The 21,421-nt window shown below is 37.7% G+C and overlaps 3 long non-coding RNA genes across 7 annotated transcripts in view; 1 reads left to right on the top strand and 2 right to left on the bottom strand.

The window, feature by feature from the left end:
* LOC147648435 (uncharacterized) overlaps positions 1-12,991 on the bottom strand; it is a 33,965-nt gene extending 20,974 nt beyond the window's left edge. Inside the window, exons 1-2 of the long non-coding RNA XR_015280298.1 lie at positions 12,945-12,991; positions 6,027-6,082 (exon numbers count right to left, since the gene is read on the bottom strand). This is a non-coding gene — a long non-coding RNA (uncharacterized LOC147648435). The remainder of the gene's footprint in view (positions 1-6,026; positions 6,083-12,944) is intronic.
* A 1,556-nt stretch (positions 12,992-14,547) lies between these two features.
* Positions 14,548-20,872, bottom strand: LOC111940682 (uncharacterized). 2 transcript variants are annotated; one of them, XR_002869612.2, is made up of 2 exons: positions 19,904-20,872; positions 14,548-16,189 (listed from the first exon to the last, which is right to left on the bottom strand). It is a non-coding gene; the product is annotated as an uncharacterized LOC111940682 (long non-coding RNA). The 2 variants fall into 2 exon arrangements; XR_002869613.2 differs by lacking the exon at positions 19,904-20,872 and adding an exon at positions 18,204-18,624.
* Positions 18,612-21,421, top strand: part of LOC111940783 (uncharacterized) — a 61,053-nt gene continuing 58,243 nt past the window's right edge. For all 4 annotated transcript variants that reach the window (XR_015280296.1, XR_015280294.1, XR_015280295.1 and 1 more), the window contains exons 1-2: positions 18,612-18,725; positions 20,865-20,930. This is a non-coding gene — a long non-coding RNA (uncharacterized LOC111940783). The remainder of the gene's footprint in view (positions 18,726-20,864; positions 20,931-21,421) is intronic.

Here is a 21,421-nt window from a genome sequence, read left to right as displayed (position 1 = left end):
ATGAAGCAAAATGCAGCTAGTTAGCCTCCATGGTTCTTTTTTATTTCAAAGGCCACTTCCTTGATGCATCTAATTAGCAGCACTTCTTCCCTGAATTAATATTATCTTCTTTCCTTCTACTTCCTTCTGACATTTGCTACTGTCTTTGTAGTCTTTGTCCCTGCTGCTTCAGAAAAATCATAAAAATCATAAAAATTGAGATTATTTTGAAGATGTGATCACCAAACTAGAAATTGTCACCTGATTTTAGTTATCATCAGCAATATATAAAGGCCATGTCTAGTCTTCTCAGATGGTGAAACTTCACCCATTATATATGTCTCTTAAGCAGAATTTGACTCAGTGAATTTAACAAGAAGGTTTTATTTTTCCTTTTCTTCTTTTTCTTTTGTCATTAATTATACAGTGGAATTTACCACTTTTCCCACAAAATAGATCTTAAATTTTGTTTATGGTCAGAAGAATAACTGTAGAAATTATGTGTATGCAACAGAAAAGCATCATGTTTGCATTGAGTTACATGTGCTTTGTGTTTTGAACATCAATAGACTTTTTTTCTCTTTATTTCACAGAAACTAGGAGACAATAAGCTAGTTTCTTTCATGATTCATTCATTATCAACACAATTGTTAAGTGTTTACAGTTGCAGATCTTTATTTAATGCAGAAAAAGGAATTAAAGTAGTCAGAAAAAAAACCCCAGCTTACATTCCAATTTCTCTTTCATATCCAGTAACTATTTTGCAGTTGTGTCTTTCATGTTTGGCTAGAAATCACATACACATTAAACAGTAAAGTTTTACCTTATGGTTAGTGATAAAATGTGGAAGAAGAAGATTTAAGAAAGAGAATAGGTCTAATTTATAAATGGGAGGAGGACAGTTTCCACAGTCTTTCTTTTCAGAGAAAACCCTGTATTTTATGAGAATTTAGTGAGGATTTTTTAGGATGTTCTTATTTCTCTTTTAAGTCTTTTGTACTAACAACAGTGTTCCTGGTGTATCAATTTAATTCAGTTCTGGAGACTAATGTTATACTTGTTACCCATCAGTGTCTTCAGACAGGAATATTAAACTAAAAACATGGTATGGAAAATCATGGCTCTGTTGTAACAATACAATTTGCAGTGCAAAATTCACATCCTATTTCTTTGGCAGGTGAGGAATTTCAGACCGGCTGAGAAGGATCTGAATCTGAAACAAAATGAGCTCACATGAAAAAAATCTTATACTGCTTGACTACTTATTAGTTCATCAACCTGCTTTCATAATTATTTTTCTCCTAGTTGACTTTATTTCCATCATTACTCCCTTTAGCAAGGTTTGTTTCTCATAACACAGGCATAACAGATCAACCAGGACTATGGCTTAAACTTATTATCAATGCTAATTGTAGCAGGTGATAATCCTGCTGGTATAAAACCTCAAAAAGTTTGGAGTATCAAACATATTTTAGACCTTCAGCATCTATTACTTTGTTGGTTTGCATTTTCTCAAAACTCACTTTAAAATTTCTTCCCATTGGATTTGTATTACCCCAATCCTTTTTCCAAAGAGAGTTTCAGGGTTCAGGAGGGTATTTGTTGATTGAAGAGTGTGCATTAAACCTCACAAAACATTAAAAAAGCTCAAACAAGCAAGAAAATCAAACTCATGGTAACTGGAGGACTGTAGAGAAAAAGCCATTTCATGCAGTGTTCCAAGCATGTATTATACTAATATTTCTCTAAAAAATAACTTTTTAATGTTAATTATGAAGTGTCCAGGAAATGCATTTTTCCTTGTCTAAAGTGAGAGTTTTCTGGACATTTTTTGTGTCTTAAAGCCTCCAGCACGCATTGCAGAGAGTGTGATTTTAGGTTTGATTAGGTAAGAATGTCTTTTTCAACAAAGCTGGTTAGGTATGTATTTCCCTTGAGGCATGTAAACATCACACCTATTTCCTGAGCATTAACTGAAAAAGAAGTAAACCATCCTTCAAGTGGGAAGAGGGCTGGATGTTTACTTGTATGTAATATCTTCAGGGAACATTATGTATATGTAGCTTTCTATTCTTAAGTCAAATACCATCTCACTGTAAAAACATGTGGATAAAGCCGCTCTTGAATCAAAGCAGTCATTAAATTTTGGGGGTTTCTGCATTTGATTGCAAATTAAATGTGATGGTAGAAGTGTGCTCCTTAATTGTAACTTTTGTAACTTTTAATTCACGAAGGGTTTTGATAAACCAGTTTCCATGGTATGAGACCAGTTTAAGGCCAGAATCTCTGTAACCATTTGGTCTTGAATCCAGTATGTAATTTGGTTGAATGCTAATAGGTGTAGTTCTGTTTGCCTAGATTGACTAGTCTGCATTTCACAGGTTGAAACAGTAGAAAAAGGAAAAAAGACTCAACCAGCTAAAGAAAAAGCTTTTCCCAAGACAAGAGAGATGAAATCCCACTTTAGAGTGAAAAGTCATCAAATTTGTGATATCTGAACATTTTTTTATGAATTTTGAAGAGTGGAGAGTTTTAGACTTACCTATATACAACAACAGACTGAAAAATATTTTATTTCTTTCCCAACAAGAGAAAGATATAAGCCATATTTATTACAATGGCAAACAGATTTTATATTCTCTATTCTTGTTACATTCCAACCAAGTAATCATGTGGGAGTTGAATTGACAGGGACTGACAATGAGTTTGCCTTTGCCAGCTGAGAAGAGGCCACTAATCCAAGGCCATGGGAAACATCTAGTTAGGTCATGGTGAGGAGGATAGGATGATGGGAAGGATTATGTTAAAATTCTGTTAATGTGTTAAGACATATAAGGTAATGTTCTTGGTTCTTGTTGATGATTGGTTGTTTTATAGGTAAGGTTATGTTCTGAGTTCCTGCTGATGATTCTTTGTCAGTGTTCTATATGTTGTTAAATTTCCCCCATTTCAGGGTCTTTTGAGGTTGCCCTATACTGCTGTTCAGATTATGTTCTTTTAAGTCTGGCCTGATGACAATGGTGTAAGGGCAACAGGAAGTCAAACCAACCTTGACTGAACAGGGAGGATTCAGTGAGGAGGATTCCTGTGGTGGATAGCAGGTAAGCTGGAAGGACATTGACTCACAGCTACTGAGATTAAAAAAGCAGTACAGGTTTTTGGAACTTTCCCCGATAGCATTGCTACTAACAACAGCGAGGTCCTAGCCCTGCCAGGCATGGGGCCCCTCAAGGACCACAACAACAAGGTCCTGGGCCCATGTTTTGAATGTGGCAAACATGGACATTTTAGAAAAAGTTGTCCCCAACAAGGAGCAAAACCCAAGGTTTCTGCATGTCTTAGGTGTAGAAGGAGTTGCCATCACACTAATCAGTGCCGCTCAAAACATGAGGGAAACAGTAACCCCTTCCCATGGAGACTTCCCATGGAGCACAGGACAGCACCGTGTGATGACACAAATACTCCAACTCAAGAGCTTCATCTTGTCTCAGGGCTACCAGCAGCATTTTCCCCAGGTGCCAGGTTGGAGTTAGCAAGTGCCAAGTCAGTAATGTTGATTGATTATTTCACACACACTATATCTACAGGTCAACTTTGGGCCAAAGATTGGCCCTGTGAACTGTTTATTTTGGGGAATTGCAGAATCCATAGGATTTTTTGTGTTAGCTTCTATGTTATTGGCGACCTCAGAACAGGAGATTACTGTGTTAGACATGTGTCCTGACCTACCCTGGTTCATCCCACCAGGACTGGAAATTGCTCAGGCAATTTTACCGACTAAGGCGCTAACACTACATCAGAGTCCTTAGCAGTGTAGACTAAAATAACAAGTCATAATTGACCTTAGATGACTTGCACACTTGAAATTAACACAAAAAGATTGTCCTCACAGGACTGGTAGACACAGGTACAGATGTGATGGTTATCTCATGATGCAGCCAGCCTTCTGACTGGACTCTAACACCTGCTCCAAGAACACTATCTGGGGGACTGGCGATAAGAGCAACAGCCTGAGGAGTGTGCAATTGATCAAGTTAAAGGGACTTGAAGGCTGTATTGCCATCACCAGACCCCTCATGGTAAGAGCCCCCAGAGTTTTGTGGGGAAGAGACATCTTGTTCCAGCGGGGAATGCACCTAGAGACTCTTGTGTTGCATTTTCCTTTCAATAGTTTATTCTGTTTCTCCCCTATGCTGTTGGTTTGACCTTAAGTTGTATCTTCCCACCTATTTGTCAATCCTGTCCTAACCATGCACCCTGCTCCTCGACATTCTCAGTTTCTCCTTCCTACGGTTGTCAATCCTACCTTGTACCAACCCCTTGTTCTAGAGAGTTCCCTGTCCCTCAAAGCCCCTTTGGTTTATTTAAACTGGTCCCCTCCTTTGTGTTTCTCATTGGTTAAGGTATTACATTCCATGCCTTGTACCCCTCCCTTCCCTATTGGACAAAATTTTGAATCCTTCCCTTAAACCTCCATGGTATAAAATCCCCTGCATGCTTGGGTTCAGGGTCTTCTGTCCCTGGACCCTCCCTGGAATAAAACTTTACTTGAAACCTACACAAAAGACCTCCTCCTCATCCTTGCCCCCACCTTGTGCCTGACACCCAGACTGTGCCATAAAGCATCCACTCTGAGCCACACCTTGGGCCATCCTGCTCCTGAAGTGTGTCCCACACTCGGCATGGTGCCGTGGGTGAGCTAACAGAATTCCAGCACCGTGTCGACAAATTTTTAATTGGGGCCATTGAACACTGCAACACCCTTAAATTTACCTGGAAGACAAATAAACCCATGTGGATAGACCAGTGGCCCCTTCCTGAAGGAAAACTTGCCTCACTTGAGTCTCTAGTGCAGAAACAGCTCCAAAAAGGACATATAATACCAGCCACAAGCCCACATAATAGACCTCTCTTCATCATCCAAAAACAAAACAATAATATATGGTGACTTCTGCACAGAAAGATTGATGAGGTCAAGGAGGACATGGGCACATTACAACCAGTGTAGAAGTTAACTGTTTAAAGGATTGATTCTTTGACATACCCCTTCATCCTGATGATGCTCCTCAATTTGCTTTTTCAGTCCCTAGCATTAATAGACAGGCATCTTTCCAAAGATACCACTAGACAGTACCATCCCAAGGGATGAAAAACAGCCCAACTATATGAAAATGGTTTTTGGCTAAAGTTTTGGCTCCTGTTCGCCGAGAACATCCTCAAGTCATCATCTACCATTACATGGATGTCATATTCACTGTGGCCGAGAATGACCCGTCTTTGAATATACCTTTGAAAGCCACCGTCACAGCAGGACTTAGCATCACAGAGGAAATGATACAACAGATGCCACCTTGGAAGTACTTGGGAGTTAAAATCCTTTCTCAAACTATACAGCACCAGCCATTGCAATGAAATGAGAAACCAGATACACTCCATAATCTACAAAAACTACTGGGAACCATCAATTGTGCTAGGCCTCTGCTGGGGGATTACTAAGGAATATTTGGTTCTGTTATTTGTTTTATTAAAGGGACATCCTGTGCTGAATTCACCTAGGCAGCTAACTGACAAAGCAAGGGCTGTCTTAGGCAAAGTATCCCAAGACATCCAAGAACATCAGGCACACAGAATAAATCCAAATTTGCCTTTTCTGTTAGCTATTTTGGTAGCTAACAGGGATCTCAACTCCACGCATTCATTTTCCAATGGGATCCTAAATTGTCTGATCCTTTTTTAATTTTAGAGTGGGTCTTTCTGCCAAATCAACCAGCAAAAACAATTACCAAACCAGAGATGATGGTTCAACTCTTTATAAGAGCCCAGTTGCATTTGATTTCCCTCGCAGGAAAAGATTTCTTTACTGTATTTTTACCAATAACTACTGTATATTTAGATTGGTTAGTACAACAATCAGAATCTTTACAAATTTCACTCAGAAAATTTACTGGGCAAATTTCGATCTGTTACCCTACACATAAGTTGTTACATTCTTCTCTTAATCTAATTCCCCACCCACTAAAAAGTAACGTATCCCATAATGCACTTACCATCTTTACCAATGGATCAGGATGGTCCCACAAATTAGTCATAGTATGGCAAGACCCTATAACACATACCTGGGAGTCAGGCATCAGAACAGTGGAGCAAATAGCAGAGCTAGCAGTACTTGTTACAGCTTTTTCTAGGTTTACATGTCCTCTTAATTTGGTAACCAATTCTGCTTAAGTTGCAGGTATTTTTAACAGAGCTGAAAATTCATTTCTAAAGATGATTGTTAATGATCAGTTATATACTTTGCTAAAAACTTTAATTTCCATTCTTTTCCAGAGACAGCATCCTTATTTTGTTATCCATATACATTCTCATACTTCTTTGCTGGGATTCATAGCACAAGCTGGGACCCTTTCAATGGCCATACAGACCACATTTCCAAATATCTTCAAACAGGCTCAGTCATTCATTTTTCCACCAAAATGCTCCTGCACTAACGCGTAAGTTTGACATCGCTGTACACCAAGCTAGGGCAATTGTCACCACATGCCCTGACTTCCAATAGTTATCTCTACAATCTATCAGGGCATGATTAAGTCCTAGAGGGCTTAACAGCTTACAAATTTGTTAGACTGATGTTACACATTATGCATTCTTTGGATGATTCATGTCTCAATTGACACCTTTTTCAGGAGTAATCTTTGCCTCTGCACATATAGGAGAAGCAGCCAAAGATTTCATCAAACATTTTTTACAGGCTTTTGTGACATTGGACATACCTCATGAAATAAAAACAGATAAAGGATCAGCCTATGTCCCTCAGAAAGCACGACATTCTTTAGATTATGGGGAATCAAACATAACACAGGTATTCCTCACTCCCCACAGCCCAGTCAATTATTGAGAGAGCACATGGATCTCTCAATCAACAGTGCCTGTTGGATCAACAGAAAGGGGGAGTAGACACCCTATCCATCACAGAAGGGCTTGCCAAAGCCATATATGTATTTAATTTTTTTAATGACTCATTCATGGAACCAAATCCCCTAATTATCAGGCATTTTTCTAACACAGTACATTAAAAGAAAGACCCCCAGTGTTAATTTAGGATCTAGACATAGGTCAAATTTTAGGACCTTATCCACTGTTTACCTGGGGGAGGGGATATACTTGTGTCTCTACAGCTAAAGGACCTCGGTGGATCCCAGGGAAGAATGTAAAGCCATACTCACAACCATTGCAAGAATACCTGCAAGATCTCCAGAAAGAAAATCCCTCAGGGTAGAAGAGACAGAGGTGTCCAAAGAAAGTTCTAACCCTTAATTGCTTGCTCATTGTTAAAAATTTCTCAAGTCTGCTAAAAATTAGCATCCAGACATGGCTTTCAAAAGACTCCTGCTCACTGCACTTGGCATATTTAACCTGCTCCTCGGTAAAGATTGGACAGTCCTGCAGCCAAAGCAGAATGCATGAACAACCTTAGCCAACATAACCCAGCAGGAAACTCTGTGTCTGTCAGTAGCCAGACCAGGTAACACCTTTTCCACCTGCTTAGTAGGGTTGCCCATGGATGTGTGGCCAGCACCAGAGGATGCCATCCATGCTATGTGGGGTCATAGTCTTGATGGTGAATGACCTCCCTCGTGCACCCTTGGAGTCCCAGGAGTTCTTGTTAAAATGTTCAGTTCTTGTTAAAATGTATTTTTGTATTGAGTTTCAGTTTAAGGAGAGAGCCCAGCTGGTGATGTGGGATGTTGCTAAGCATAGATAAGAACCAGACAGCACTGTGGGATGTTTCCCCTCACCACCCTGCATATAGAAATGAAAGTCTATGATATAATTATATTTCACCTACCCCCCTCCCGGTCTAGTGACAACCTCCTACAATGACCACCAGGAATATTTTTTATTTGTGGGGATTGGGCATGGCCTGCTATTCTCTCACGCATCAAGGGTGGACCATGTAGCCTTGGGGGGCTTACTTTGCTAACACCCTATCTTACATTGATTCACAATAAAAAGGTATGACAATTGGCACATCAAAAACTATTTCTCCATCAAATTCATATATTTTCATCAGTGAGACTGTTTTAATGAGTTCTAAACAAAAATCTGCTGGAAGGAAGCTAAAAGATGACTCTCTGAATCATAGATTAGGTTTAGCAATCCCATTTATAAATTTGTTCATTCTTCTCTCAGCATAACAGAAAAGAGCAGCTCACTTTGCTTTTCCTTTAATTTAGACTTCTGATTAAGCATGAATTTAGTTGTTTGGGCAGTAAAATAACAGCCTGATTAAAAATATTATAAGCATGTTCAGAACAATTTGTGATGAAATAGATTATTTCTCCACATGTTCAGAACAATACTTATAGGTTAACCGTATACTTTCACTGTCATAAATGCTGACCTTAGTTTCTATGTGATAGGTTTAAATTCACTATCATCTACATGTTCTTAAAATAGCTACTAATTACTAAATGTCTACTAAATATCTACTAAACAACAGCCAGTGAATCTATTTAGCAGAATTTTTAGCAGTGTTAAAACCTGTTAACTTTTACACCATGACTGTCAGATGAGAAAAAAAGCACTGTTCAGAAACCATGAATTATATATTATTATGCTTACACTGGTACAATATTTTCTTGGGCATCTGAGTGTGTAAAAATTAGTAATATGAAAGGAAATAGCAGAATAGTGAGCTTTAGAACAAATAAGTCAAGCTGCTATACCTGTAAAAATTGTGAGAATGGTTTAATTACTTGAAGAACAGATACTGTATTTGTGTCTCTAATTTTATTACTTTATATTAGGACTTTTTTTTATAGTCATGGTTTCTCTTTTTATTTATGAAGCCTGAAATGAAGTTTAGTAATAGTAGAAATATGTCTATTAATTTTTGTTCTATGGTATTAATAATATGTAAAAATTAACAAATGGAAGACACTGTTCTAGTGCTATTAGGTTTTATGATTTCATAACCATCTTTGCGGTTTTAAAGCTGAAAATCCTGAAAATAATTTTCTTAACTTGCATTTTTATTAATTAATGATACAACAACACATTACAATGACCTACTAAATCTATATATCTCTGAAATGTATTATAGATAATTCTAAGAGAGAAGGGAGGTTGGGTTCAAATTCTATTCTTTTTATTTTAATGTCAACGGCTATTTATTTTAGGAAGGACAATTGTGCTTTGAAGACTGATCATATATTATCTGTTCTCCCACAGAAATAATTGGAAAGTAGTGACTCTTGATTGTTTAGGTTAAGAGAGAGTAATTCTCAGATGAATTCTGAAAACTGTCGTACTTAAGGGATTTGGCAAATAAAAGCTGGTAGAAGAATACTGCTCAGATACTAAGAAAGTAAAATCCTGTGAAGTTCCCATCCAGATTTGTCAGATGTTTAATATAGATTTACACTTTACCAATATTGCTAACATTAATTATTTACTTCTTCCGGTATGTGCTTCAGACCAATTAATGCGTACCTGAATTAAAAAAAAAAAAAAAAAAAAAGCTGTGGGGTTGAATCTGGCATGATGCCATGATCACAATCACTTCTGTAACAGCAGCAAAAGATTGTCTGCTTTGGTTCCCAAGAAAAGGTAAAAAAGTATATCAAAGAAGCTCTAAAAACTGTATTTCACAAATTTCACAAGTAACACCCTCTGTTCCATGTCAACTGTATCAACATCAAATTTGCATCCAAACTTTTCTGAAGTAATCAGGCTGGTTTTCACCAAGCAATATTTCTGAAACTCAAATTATAGTGTCAGCCAATCCTGGTCATTCTGTTGTACAGGTAAATATTATACAAGTTTGTCATCTCTACTAGTTTGAGCTATATTCTCCCCTCCCATCTCCCCTCCCATGTGTTGGAAGGGACCCATCAGGTGGAAGCTTATTATCAATTCCATCTATGACATAAGAGCTTCCTCTGGTTGCAGCATTGGACTACCTGTATTACTAAGGCTTGTTTACCTTTGGGTACAAAATTCTGTAGGGTATAATAGCGAATTTCATATATACTCATGTTGAATGTTCTTCTGGTGGTGGCTTGTTCGCTAATGTGACATTCCACAGACACGGTTATTAGTTTAACACATTATGGGCAAGTATCACACACAGTCATCAGCTTGTTTCAAGTTGACTGTGGACCTGCCTTCTGTGCTCTTACATCAAGTAGTTCTTTTTATTTTGCACTCTTTAAGTACTTGAAATCCACTAAACATACAGCAAAATAGCAAAATTTAGCTAGCATGCATGCACAAGTTTCCTCTTTTTTTTTTTTTTTTAATTAAGCACTCAGACCTACTTCAAACGTAGCACAAATATGCAAGTCAACTTTATGATTAATAGCTTCAGACTCAAATCTGCTTTTATTTTTTGTCTTCATGGAGAATCTACTATTTCCACTGAGATTTTTTCAACAACTTCAGCTGTATTTAAAGTTAATGAGCTTTTTCAATTAAAGCTTCAGATATTTAGCCTTTGGATAACATTTAGATGAACCAGGGTGTATCTAATTATGTTGGGTGAATTATTAAGAGGCTCTGCATATACTTCATTCATAACAAGCACATTTTATGTTGTGGGCACGTACTGGACTTCAATCTAGACTGAATGCAAATCACCCTTGTGAAAACAGTGTTACCAATAGGTCTGAGAGTTCGAGGAATGACTGCACTAGCAAATGCCCCTGAGAATGTACAACATCAACCATTCTGAGTGGCAGAGAAACCAGGACTGCCACTAGGGTAAAAACTAAACAAAGAAAAGAAGGTTGGGTAAAGATTTAAGAACGTTGTCTAAACTTGGCAAAACATGTCAGAACAGCATATTGAAATCTTACTGCTTGCTTATAGAAACTAGCATTGAAACCAATGAAGGAATTAAACTAAAACCCCCAACAGTTTAACATGATAAAAAAGAGGATGGAGGGAAGCTGTGTGGTTTTCAAATTGTGTACTTTAGTCCAGATGTAATGTGAGGAAAACTTTATGCACTGAATTCCCTGGGAAATGGTATCCTCTGCTTTGGGAGTCCTTTGTTCCTGATCACGCTACCAGACTCCGGGGTGCAGAAGCCATCACAAAAGATAGTCTGACTAGACTAGAAGATTGGCACATCAGATTAAGCTGACAACTTTTATTCAGGGCAGACATTTAAACCTGTGCCATGTGTAGCTTTTACAACCCTGAGAAGATCACTTACAGTGTCCCATTCTTGATTTACCACCTGCAGAACAAGAAGGCCTTAGAGATATGTGAGTATATTTGCTGGAGCAAAGGCCTTGCCACAAGAGTACGATAAATACCTATCTAAACAAAGATTTTTAAACCTAGGAACCTAGATTGAGCCTGTGTATTCAGTTCAGGTTTCTGTTACATTCTAATGAATGGCTGTCCAATTGTAGAAATGCCTTCAAACATACAAATGTAGAATTGTAGAAATGCCTTCAAATAACAACATTCCAAAACCCCAGCTCCCTTCTATAAGTCTGTGTTTTAAACTCATAAAAACAAATTTCTGTGTATCTTTAGCTAATGTTCCACATGCATGGTTTTCTCAGCATTGCTCTGTGTCTGTTTGCAGGCTGGTTACAGGTTGGCTAGATATACTTAGCACACTCAGGGTAGTCTCTGACTTGTCTGGGAAAACTTTTTGATGGGGCAACCTGTCAATATAGAAATACATTTCTTCAATATGAAAGGGAAATTAATTGCAATTCTTTATCCACCATAGAGAAAAGCTGATAAAAATTTATTAACTTTTGTCTTTATCAAATTTTCTGAAGTTGACCACTGCCTGCAAAACTGGTAGATTCAACAGCTAAGACAGACCAAGAAACAGAACAATGTGATTGTGCAACATTTTTTTCTCCAGCACTCTTGATAAAGAGAATTTAAAGGCAGGGAAAGAATTTCAATGAACATAATTGTCACAATTGTGATCTGACTAAAAGAACTACTGGTAAAGTGCCTGCTCTCATTTCTCTCTTCCACCCAACCCTGCTATAGCAAAGCACTAGAGAAACTAGGATGCAGTTCTGAAGTCAGCACTTGTAATACAGCTTTCTGATAGTACTGCAGTGAATGATTAAAGAAGAAATTGCTGTCTTTGTGACTGAAGCCTCTGTCTAAATCAGAAGAGAATCAGAATCTGACAGCTGTTTCTTCAAGATTATTCTAACAATATATCTGATCCAAAAAGAAAACACCACTTTTCTCATCAGCAAATGTTGCATTAAATCGGAAATGTAGAAAAATTCCAACTGAACTTGCCAAAATTGTGAGAGTAAAGGTATTTGCCTTAGGAAGAAAAATATCCACCATGTTCTCAGCACTGAAGCATAAAATGGCTGTTTTCCTTCCATCTGAATTTCCTGTGGTTTCTGGTTTTTTTTACTAAAAACAAAGTAGAAAAAATCTTGGAGGCTAAAAAAACCACACTTTCATATTTTTTTTCTTTTTTGAGGATACTTTGTACATAGCACAATCCAGATCCAATGTCACACTTCTGCTTTTCATCTGTGGAATAACACAGCCTGTATCACTACAAGCTGACTTTTCATTGCTAGGTAACAAAACCATTTCTGCTTGGCAGACTTGGTCACAACATCATCATCTCCAGGGACTGCCCCAATGCACAGGAGATTTATCTGTCATGCAAAGCCCCATCCTAGACAGTTAATCCTGAGGCGTTACTTGAGTGCTTACTGGGTGCTAGAGCCAGATTTGGGAGTTAGGAGGGAATGCCTTACAATAACTATATTTGAGAAGCCACAGTCTTCATTTGTATCTATAGTCATAATCACTGATTTGGCTTTTTGAAATGCTTCGTGTGACTTGATTGCTTTTAGTAGCTACTTGGCTTTAACTGCACTGGAAGCAGAAATACATTAAAACAGCAAGCCCAGTTGGAGCTACAAAAAACTGAAAAAGGTGCTTTCAGAACTTACCAAGATACCTTTGTCGCTGCTTTTTGGGCTCCTGTCCCAATGACTTCAGCTTGAAAGCATTAAAATGAGTTCCTTATACATGCTTTGCAGGTGAGGGGGTTTTTTGAGCTTTAATTTGCTGCTTGATTTGCCCCGGGATTTTCAGGTGTTGCATGAGGGAGTAAAGAACAGAAAGTACCTCAGTTCTTGGTTGTCAGCCATTGGATGATGGCCACAGCATTATTAAACCATCCAAGCATGCTGGGTCTCAACCACAAAATTTAATTTTCCCTACTGCAGGGACTAATCAACTACCAGAGGCACTAAGTCCTGGGGATACTGTTTTTTATCTGTTTTTTTCTCTTTCAAAGACTGAAACACAGTTAATTTTACAGTTTCGTCTATCCTCAGGCTTACAAACAATGACAGAAATGCAGCTTGATGAGAAGCAGATAAAAATTAGAAACTGTGCTTACACTATGACATAAATTAAAGAAAGATGAAAGGTTTAAATAATTAACAGCACCTCTAAAAGTCAGATAGAAAGACCCCAGATTCCCTTAAGTAAGGGAAGAAAAAAAGACTGAAAGGGGAATAAAGCATGCTGAATGCTATCTGCAGCTACCTCTTGCTTTATGTGAAACTGAGAAGGAAAGTTGGTTCTTAGTGTGATTGTTCATTTCCACAAAACCACCTCATCTGACAAACTAAATTTACATTTTTAAGTCTTCAGAAGGCCTTTACAGTAAACACACATTTTTATCTCAAATTTAGTATTCCAAGGAACTATTCTCACAGATTCATAGTCATGGATTCACTGCATAATAGTTCTTTAGCTTCTTAAACAGTTTCTAAAATAGTGGGATTTTTTTTCAGGAAATCTATATGTATGTTCTCCACCCTAGAAATGTGACTAGGCAATTGAACCACTTATATTTCATTTATTATGAAGCATAGGGTTTCATGCTAAGAAGGGAAATCTGAGAAGGAAGTAAGGACAGCAAGGGAAGGAAAGAAATACTGCAGCTCAGCACAACCTTAGTATTAATCTATATTGTTTCTAATCATAGAAACTGTTTCTTGGAGTTCTTCCAGGAAAGGGGAGCAGGGGGGAAACTCCACAATGAAATAATGATACCTGAAAATCTACCAATACTGAAGATAAAGGCTGTACTATGCACATGTTAAATTTATCAGAAAAAGATGGTTGCAAGGAGCAGTTCACATGACTAAGAGAGAATTCCTTTAAAATGACGGCTGTTCAGGCTTTATAGGAAACATTAGCTTAAAAGAAATTTGGAAATAGAAGAAAGTTCCAACTAAAGAAAACAATTATAAATATTCTTAATTGCCTGGAAATAATTTGTCATACAAAATTGGACTGAGATACATTTGTACAAAAGCTTCAGATGCGTTGATGTTGTAATGCCTTTTAGGAGCCCAGCATATTTTTGCACAGTGTTCCAAAAACACATTACAGAAAAGGATATGACTTTCACTTTTATCTTCTGTCTCCCTTCCTCACTCCATTCTCCTCCACTTTTTTCACTTCACTTCACTTTACTTTTTTTTTTTTTTCATTTTGCAGGGCAGGGGGGGAGCATAAAATAACTGGAAGACACAGTAACTGCTACTCAGTGTGTTTTATTATTTCAGGAATTTGTTCCAAGATGGGTTGCAATTACATTTAAAACTTGAGAATAATGGGCTATTGACATGTATATAGTTTTAGAAATATAAGGCCTCATTTTCTCAGCTGGAATTTCCCCACAGTGTGCATTTGCATTACATTAGAGATGTTCTTTCTAAAAAGAGCATAGCATATTCAGACATTTTGACATTATCTGGGTCAGAGGCAACATTTAAAAGCAATAGCCTTACATCTACTGGGAATCTCTTAGAAGCACACACAATACATTAGTGAAAATGAGGGAAAAACTGAGAGGTTCTCCATATTAAGCTATAGTTTATGACATACCTGCCTGCACCAGACATTAATCTGCAGGAGATAGATTGTCATGGTCATGGTCCCCTGCTCTACTCCAATTGCATATACATTACCTAAATTGAAATCTGCACTTCTTCACACCATGTGCTGTTTGATGTGACCTAGAAATGGTAGAATGCATAAGCTTGTGGTTTTCATGGTGCATATAATCATCTCCATTTTCCGTGTATTTACCTACATATATAGCAGCTGCAAGTTTTTTCTTCTGGCTTAACAATGAGGACTTTATTTTCCCTTAGCTTAGCTGAGGTCTAGCTAGTTTGTCAGGCTCAAAATTGCATGGTAGTGGTTAAGTATATAAGGAACTCAGTACCTTTCTTGTTCCCAGAAGTGCCTAAGACATAATGAGAAAGGAATGCAGAAGTTTTTCACCTGTTATAATTGTTTTATAAAGCCCTTACAATGTATTCTTTGTCATCTTCCAAGAATGGGTCATTTATGATGGTAATGCTTACACAAGTGTGTTTTATGAATAGGAAGATCTGCATAATTGGTGCGGTATTACAAGTGAAAACCCATGGAGGCTGCACAAGATGTATTTAACTTTCTAATTCACCACCTGCAATGCTTCCAGATATCAGATGTTTAATTTGTCCTCCATTGACATATTCCATTTTAAATGAAAAGGGCTCCAAATCTGTACCACCAATTTGTAATTACTGAGTCATTAAAGCCAGAGTAAAATACGGAGTTTTCTTGCTTTTTTTTTTTTTTCCATGTCTCTTTTCTAGTATTTCTCTCCACTTCCACTTCCACCACCATCACAAATTTTCCCTTTTCAAATTCCCATATTTAAATGCTATTCCTCTCCTTCCTCCTTAAAAATCAGACATCACCTTTGTTTTTCTCTTGGATTTTGACTTTTTCTAATCCTGGCCAATCCCTAACACACAATATATCTCTCCTATCACTTTTTATGCTTTCAGTCTTTTTTCTTCACAGCCTCACCTCTCTTCCTGTTTTGCTGTTCATTCTACAGTATTCCCTTCTAACCAGAAAACCACAATTGTCAGTCGCTTTACCTCTCTCTTCCCTCTCTTTTAATTGAACCCTGGATTTTCTTTGATAAAGCAGTCCTTTATGATCACCTGTCCCCATTTCTCCTTCACCAGCTGGCAGAAGAATATTTATCTTGCATTCCAGTGCTTGAATTTTCAGCTCTTGCTTCCAGAGCTATTGAGCCAGCAGCCACCACAGAAAAAACTTCTTAGCTGAACCACACATATATGCCAAATAGCAAATGGCAGTGCCTTGACTCCTGGAAAAAAAAAAGAAAACCCTAAAACAAGCAGATTTGCAAGGAAGCTTTTATAATCCTGCAAGGAGGACATCCCAGAAGACTGAAGCTTGTCATTCTTCCAGTTAGTTAAGGAGGCTAGATAGGACCTAAAGAAAGGAGAATTTGGGATGTCCTTTTCCCTGTCTCATCAGGAACTATAACTTTTCTTCCAAACTTTGCTCCAAAGTTCCTTGTCTTTGCAACAAACCTAGGCAAAGGTATGTGTTTTTCATCTGGGCAAAGGATCTGTTGCCTCCTACTGCAGCAGGGAGGGAAGACAACCTATTCCACTGCTTACATACAGCGTTGGGTTCCCTGCTCCACTGACACATGAGAAACTGTATCACAGTTTTCTTTCCACAAGGCAAAACAACCTTCACAGGTCTCTCCTTCCTAAGTGGAGAAGGTGTGTGAAAGTGGGAACAGATGGAGAAGTATTATTTTTTTTCCACAGCAAGTAGGCAGTTTCTGCTCTTTTCTTTTCCTCAAATTTAGCTAGCTGGCAAACACTGTGCTTGTGAACAAGCATTCCTACCAACACACTTGATTCCTATGCTTTGTTCCATTAGACAAGATAAAGTGCTTTTACTTTGCTCCACCATAAAATACCAACACTTAGGCTGCCAGGTTATGCTAGAAAGCACAAACTGCCTCTGTTTTTCATCTCTTTTTCTTGCAGGCAAAGTCAATCCCTGCTGCCCGACCCAGGTCTGGGAGAAAAAAACAATTTCCATGTGATTCTGTTAGCAGTACTTCTCACTCCAATGCCTTTGTGATGAAAATTAACTCCTTTAAAGAACTTATAGACATTTAAAATATGTTTTTGTGGATTTAGCACATGACAATTAGCATTTTAAATAGCAATTGTGGCTTAAAATATCATAGTGAGAAGCAAAGAGACCTGAGGAAGGAAAAATGCAAGGAATTGTGTTGGTGTCTAAAAAGCAGCAGGAAATGAAGCAGGAAGAGACAGTGGTGATTAAACAGAGACTAGGTATAGAAATTAAATTGCTCTTATCTTGGTAAAATTCTTTTTCAGATTGAGAAGGAAAATAAAATAATTTATTTATATTAAATAAGATATTAAATATTTATATTTAGTTATTGTTTTTATGACTTTCTAAACCCTAAATGAATTAGAAAGATCTGTTCATAAAATGGATACACTTTGGAAGGAAATTCCTTTGAAACTATATAATATGTTGTGTAAAAAGAAATTCTCTTATATTCCTAGGATTAAGATATATCCCAACGTCGTGGTTTTAAACCAGTAACTAACAAAAAATTACTTATTTCTTGCTGTGAGATATGGATTAGAACAAGAGCAAAACAGGCATAAAACTTAAAAGGAATAAAGAAAGTTTATTGACAAACCACAATAATAAGAACGCCAGAACAAACTTCCAGAAAAACCTTTTCATCCCTTATCTACCTACTATTCCCTTGTTCACATGACAACAGAGACAAAAACTTTGGAACTTTGGTGGTTAAAACAGTCCCAATTCCTGCTACAGTCTTTTCACCAGTCTTTGTAGAGAAACAGAAGTTTCTTCCTGTTAATTTATGGAGTTTCTCACAAAAAACCTATTTTTGTTATAGTTTTCCATCGCTCTGATGCTAGTTTGTCAGAATTGCTGTTATCAGAGCCCACTCCTCCCATTTCACATTACTCTGAGGTGTGTATGGGCCATGAGTCTAGAGATAGCATTTTTAAGGATGAGTTATTCAAAGGCAAAAAGTCTTCTTCATCTGTTTCTGTGAGCTTCACTAGAAAACAGTTCTCTCATTGCCTCTCAAGGCTTCAAATCTCCCAGCACTTCACTATACCATAATTACTCTACTTTTTACTCAAATTTACACTTTGAACACTTTATTCCTCCCTACATACTTTATTATGAATTAAAGGAGTTCTTTTCAGGACTTCATTGTCCATCTCTATAGTTTTAACAGAAAGATATTTCAGCTCAATTAAAGCATCTTCTTAATTCTCTACCTTTCCTGAAGCTTCTTTTCTTTCCTGTCACTGGTAGTTTATAAAGTCTCTTTTCATGTTGATCACTCTCTCTCTCTCTGGATAAAAAGATTAATCCGCAAGTCTCATCTGGGTAATGAAAGAGTTAACATCTTGCCCAGGCTTTTGTAGATGGTTCGGAGATCTCTGCCGAACAGGAGCTGGAGCCGTCTGCGATGGAAAGTTCTTCATAGCTGCTCTGGAGCGTGTGGCTGTCTCTGCTTACTGCAGGTCCAGAGCCTCTCTCCTTCTTCACTGGGCAGTGTCTAGTGAATGTAGTTACAGCAAAACCTGCAGCCGAGCCAGAGATCGGCCCGGCCCGGCCCGGCCCCAAGGAAAACCTTCCCCAGGCCCCCCCATCTCCCGGCCGGGAGACGGGGCAGGCCCGGCCCCATCCCCGCCCGGCCGCATGGCCTGGGCAGGGACGGGAGGCCTGGAGCTCCGCCACCCTTCACAGCCAGGAAACAAAACGCGCACCCAAGTACCCTGACTTTACATCTTAAGGTAGGGTTCACAAGTTGATCCCACTTTTCAATGGCCTAAACTGCTGTCAGTTCTCAGCAATGACCGATAATTGGTCAGGAGAAAAGACTCCAAGCACTTCCCAGCAACTTCAACTTCCTTAAAGGTAAAGTAACTCCATGACACCCAAACATACAACAAGGTTTTAAATTGCTGATAAGCAGCAATAGCAGATGATTTTGGCAGCTGTATAGCAGGTAAATAAATATTGCAATATTTTTGTAGTGTAAGCAATTTTGTTTACAATTAATAATTGAGACTATTTGGGAAATTAATATGATCTGAAAAAACAGAACTTGAGTTCTTTGTCACATGTACTGTCTGATGCAGCAGCAAAGAAGTCCTGATCAAGATTAAGCAACATATCACCAAAGATCCTTGAGGATGATACTGTGGCCTGTCTGCTGTCTACTTTGTGCCTCATTCAGTGCTCCAGGAAGTACAATCACCATTCCTTCATGTAATTTAGCTCCAGGAACAGTTCTTGTTCCATTTAACAAATTTAACCTATTCCGTTTTTGTCTAAAAATTATTTCTTATTATCAGGTGTTTTCCATTTCCAAGTTTTACTGGCAATTTGGAGCTCACATATGCTGTCTTTGCTTGGTTTTTCTTTCTTCCTTAGCCCCTTCATTGCTTTATCTCATAATGATTGGGACATTTTCTCTTCGATAATCAGTTACTGTTTCTTTTAAAACTAGAGCTATTTGTTATATGTGAAAGTCAAAAAATATGTCCTGATCATTCCTTAAGCATATTTATAAAGTAAAACTCCTGTTTAGGGCACAGTAAATCAAAACTAGAAGTGCTACAATACTTAGAATTTAAGCAGAGATATTCTGGATATGTTTAACTGCTTCTAAGACAAGCATTTGAGTTTCATTACATTACAGTTTGAGAATAGAAATTTTCACTTTTGGAAATGCAGATGCTGCTGATGCAGGAATAAGTTTTCTAATTTTTGACAAACCCATCTTTTATAGGCAGACTCAATTAAAAAAAAAAAACTAAAAAAAAATATTTTCCAAAAGAATGTGCCTATTTTAATGAAATTGCAAGTACAGGATGGTGTTTATTCTTTGAAATAAAAAGGAAATACCCCCAGTGAAAAACAACAGTTAGATGGGCTGGTCATTTACCTGATAAAAGGAGACATTTACCTGATGAAGGAAGATGTGAGAATTCAAATAATGTCCATCTCATAAATAGCTCAGCTGTCTGGATCACAAGTAGTGGATGACTTCCAAACCAGTTCCACTGGGATGTAAAACTAGAAAATGCTGAGAGAATCAGCAGACAAACTTAGTTGCTGGGAAATAGGCAATGGAGTTGGCTTATTCTTTTCTGTGATCTCAATGACTCTGCTGACCGAGTCATTAAAATTATGTGTAACTGGAGAAGTCTAAAAATACACATAAATTAATATGGAAAAATTAACAATTACCAATGTTCCAATATTTATCCATGTTGAAATAACAAACTTCCTGTCTGACAAACTTCCAATATGCATGAACTTCATTCTAACATTTTGCCAAGCAATTCTTTATAAAAATTATTATGAAAATCACATTCTGTTTGGTATAAACTGTAACCACAAATTGGAAGTGCTGATACTTTCTGAAAGCCATGTTCTAACAGCTTTATCTAGATGGGATATTTCATTGGCATTACAGACATCACCCAATCTTGTAAACTTATCATCATTTTGAAAAAAATTTGCACACAATGATTTCCAAACCCTGGTTAAATCACTCTGCATTATGACAGTCAGCACCATTCTAAGGGTTTGCAGTGTAGCAAAACATTTGCAGACACTTCAGCTGAGGAGAAGGACAGGACTTCCTACAAACTGTAAGCCTGCAAGTCCTCTGTGTCCAGAGTTAAAGGCCTATTTCATTCTTCAATGGGGACTTCATGTTTCCCATCCAAGACAACCTTAAATAAAGCTGCCAAAAAAGAATCAGGCAAAGTTTTGAAGATACACATAGAAGGTACACATCTTTGTCTGTGTCTACATTTCTAAATCCATACACATGTGTATGGACATGAGTATACAACATACACAAAGGGAGAGGAGTACAGCTTGTACTTTGAAAAATATCCTATGACTTCTCATTTTAGCATATGATTCAACAGCAGGAGCCACTCCTGGAACTGCAAAGTGTCACAGGTTACAGTCCACTGCAGGTAAGAGCCACACTCTTAAGCTGTCCCTGTAAGAATTCCTATGTGAATAGTGAAATCATCTCTGATCACCTTTTCCCTGTTTCATAAGTGATTGCAATGAAAAGCAACATTATTTATATGCTATTTCTCATACACAACAGTAAAAGTCTTTGAGCTTTACAATTGTTGGTCAAATAGGGAGCAGAAAACTTAGGAGACTAGTAAAAGAATAACACTGGTTATTATTAATTGCTGAAATTATGCCCTAGTGGAGGCTTGCAAGTAGTAGCTGCTAAGACCTCAAAAAGCAAAATGGGGAACTACTTTTACTGATGTTATTGAATAAATAGATAAGAGTAAAAACCCATCAGGGCAAGACTGTGGCAAATAAGTGTTCAGACAAGTTCCCCTAAAATTCCTGTCTCAAAAAATACTATGCATTACCTTAAATCCCTACTAGTGCGAAGGGATTTGATTTCCATTCAACTATTCCAACACCAACTTAATCACTG

Source organism: Cyanistes caeruleus, chromosome Z (genome assembly GCF_971803275.1).
Source record: "Cyanistes caeruleus chromosome Z, bCyaCae1.hap1.1, whole genome shotgun sequence".
NCBI lineage: Eukaryota > Metazoa > Chordata > Aves > Passeriformes > Paridae > Cyanistes > Cyanistes caeruleus.
This window is presented reverse-complemented; position numbering and strand designations above follow the sequence as displayed.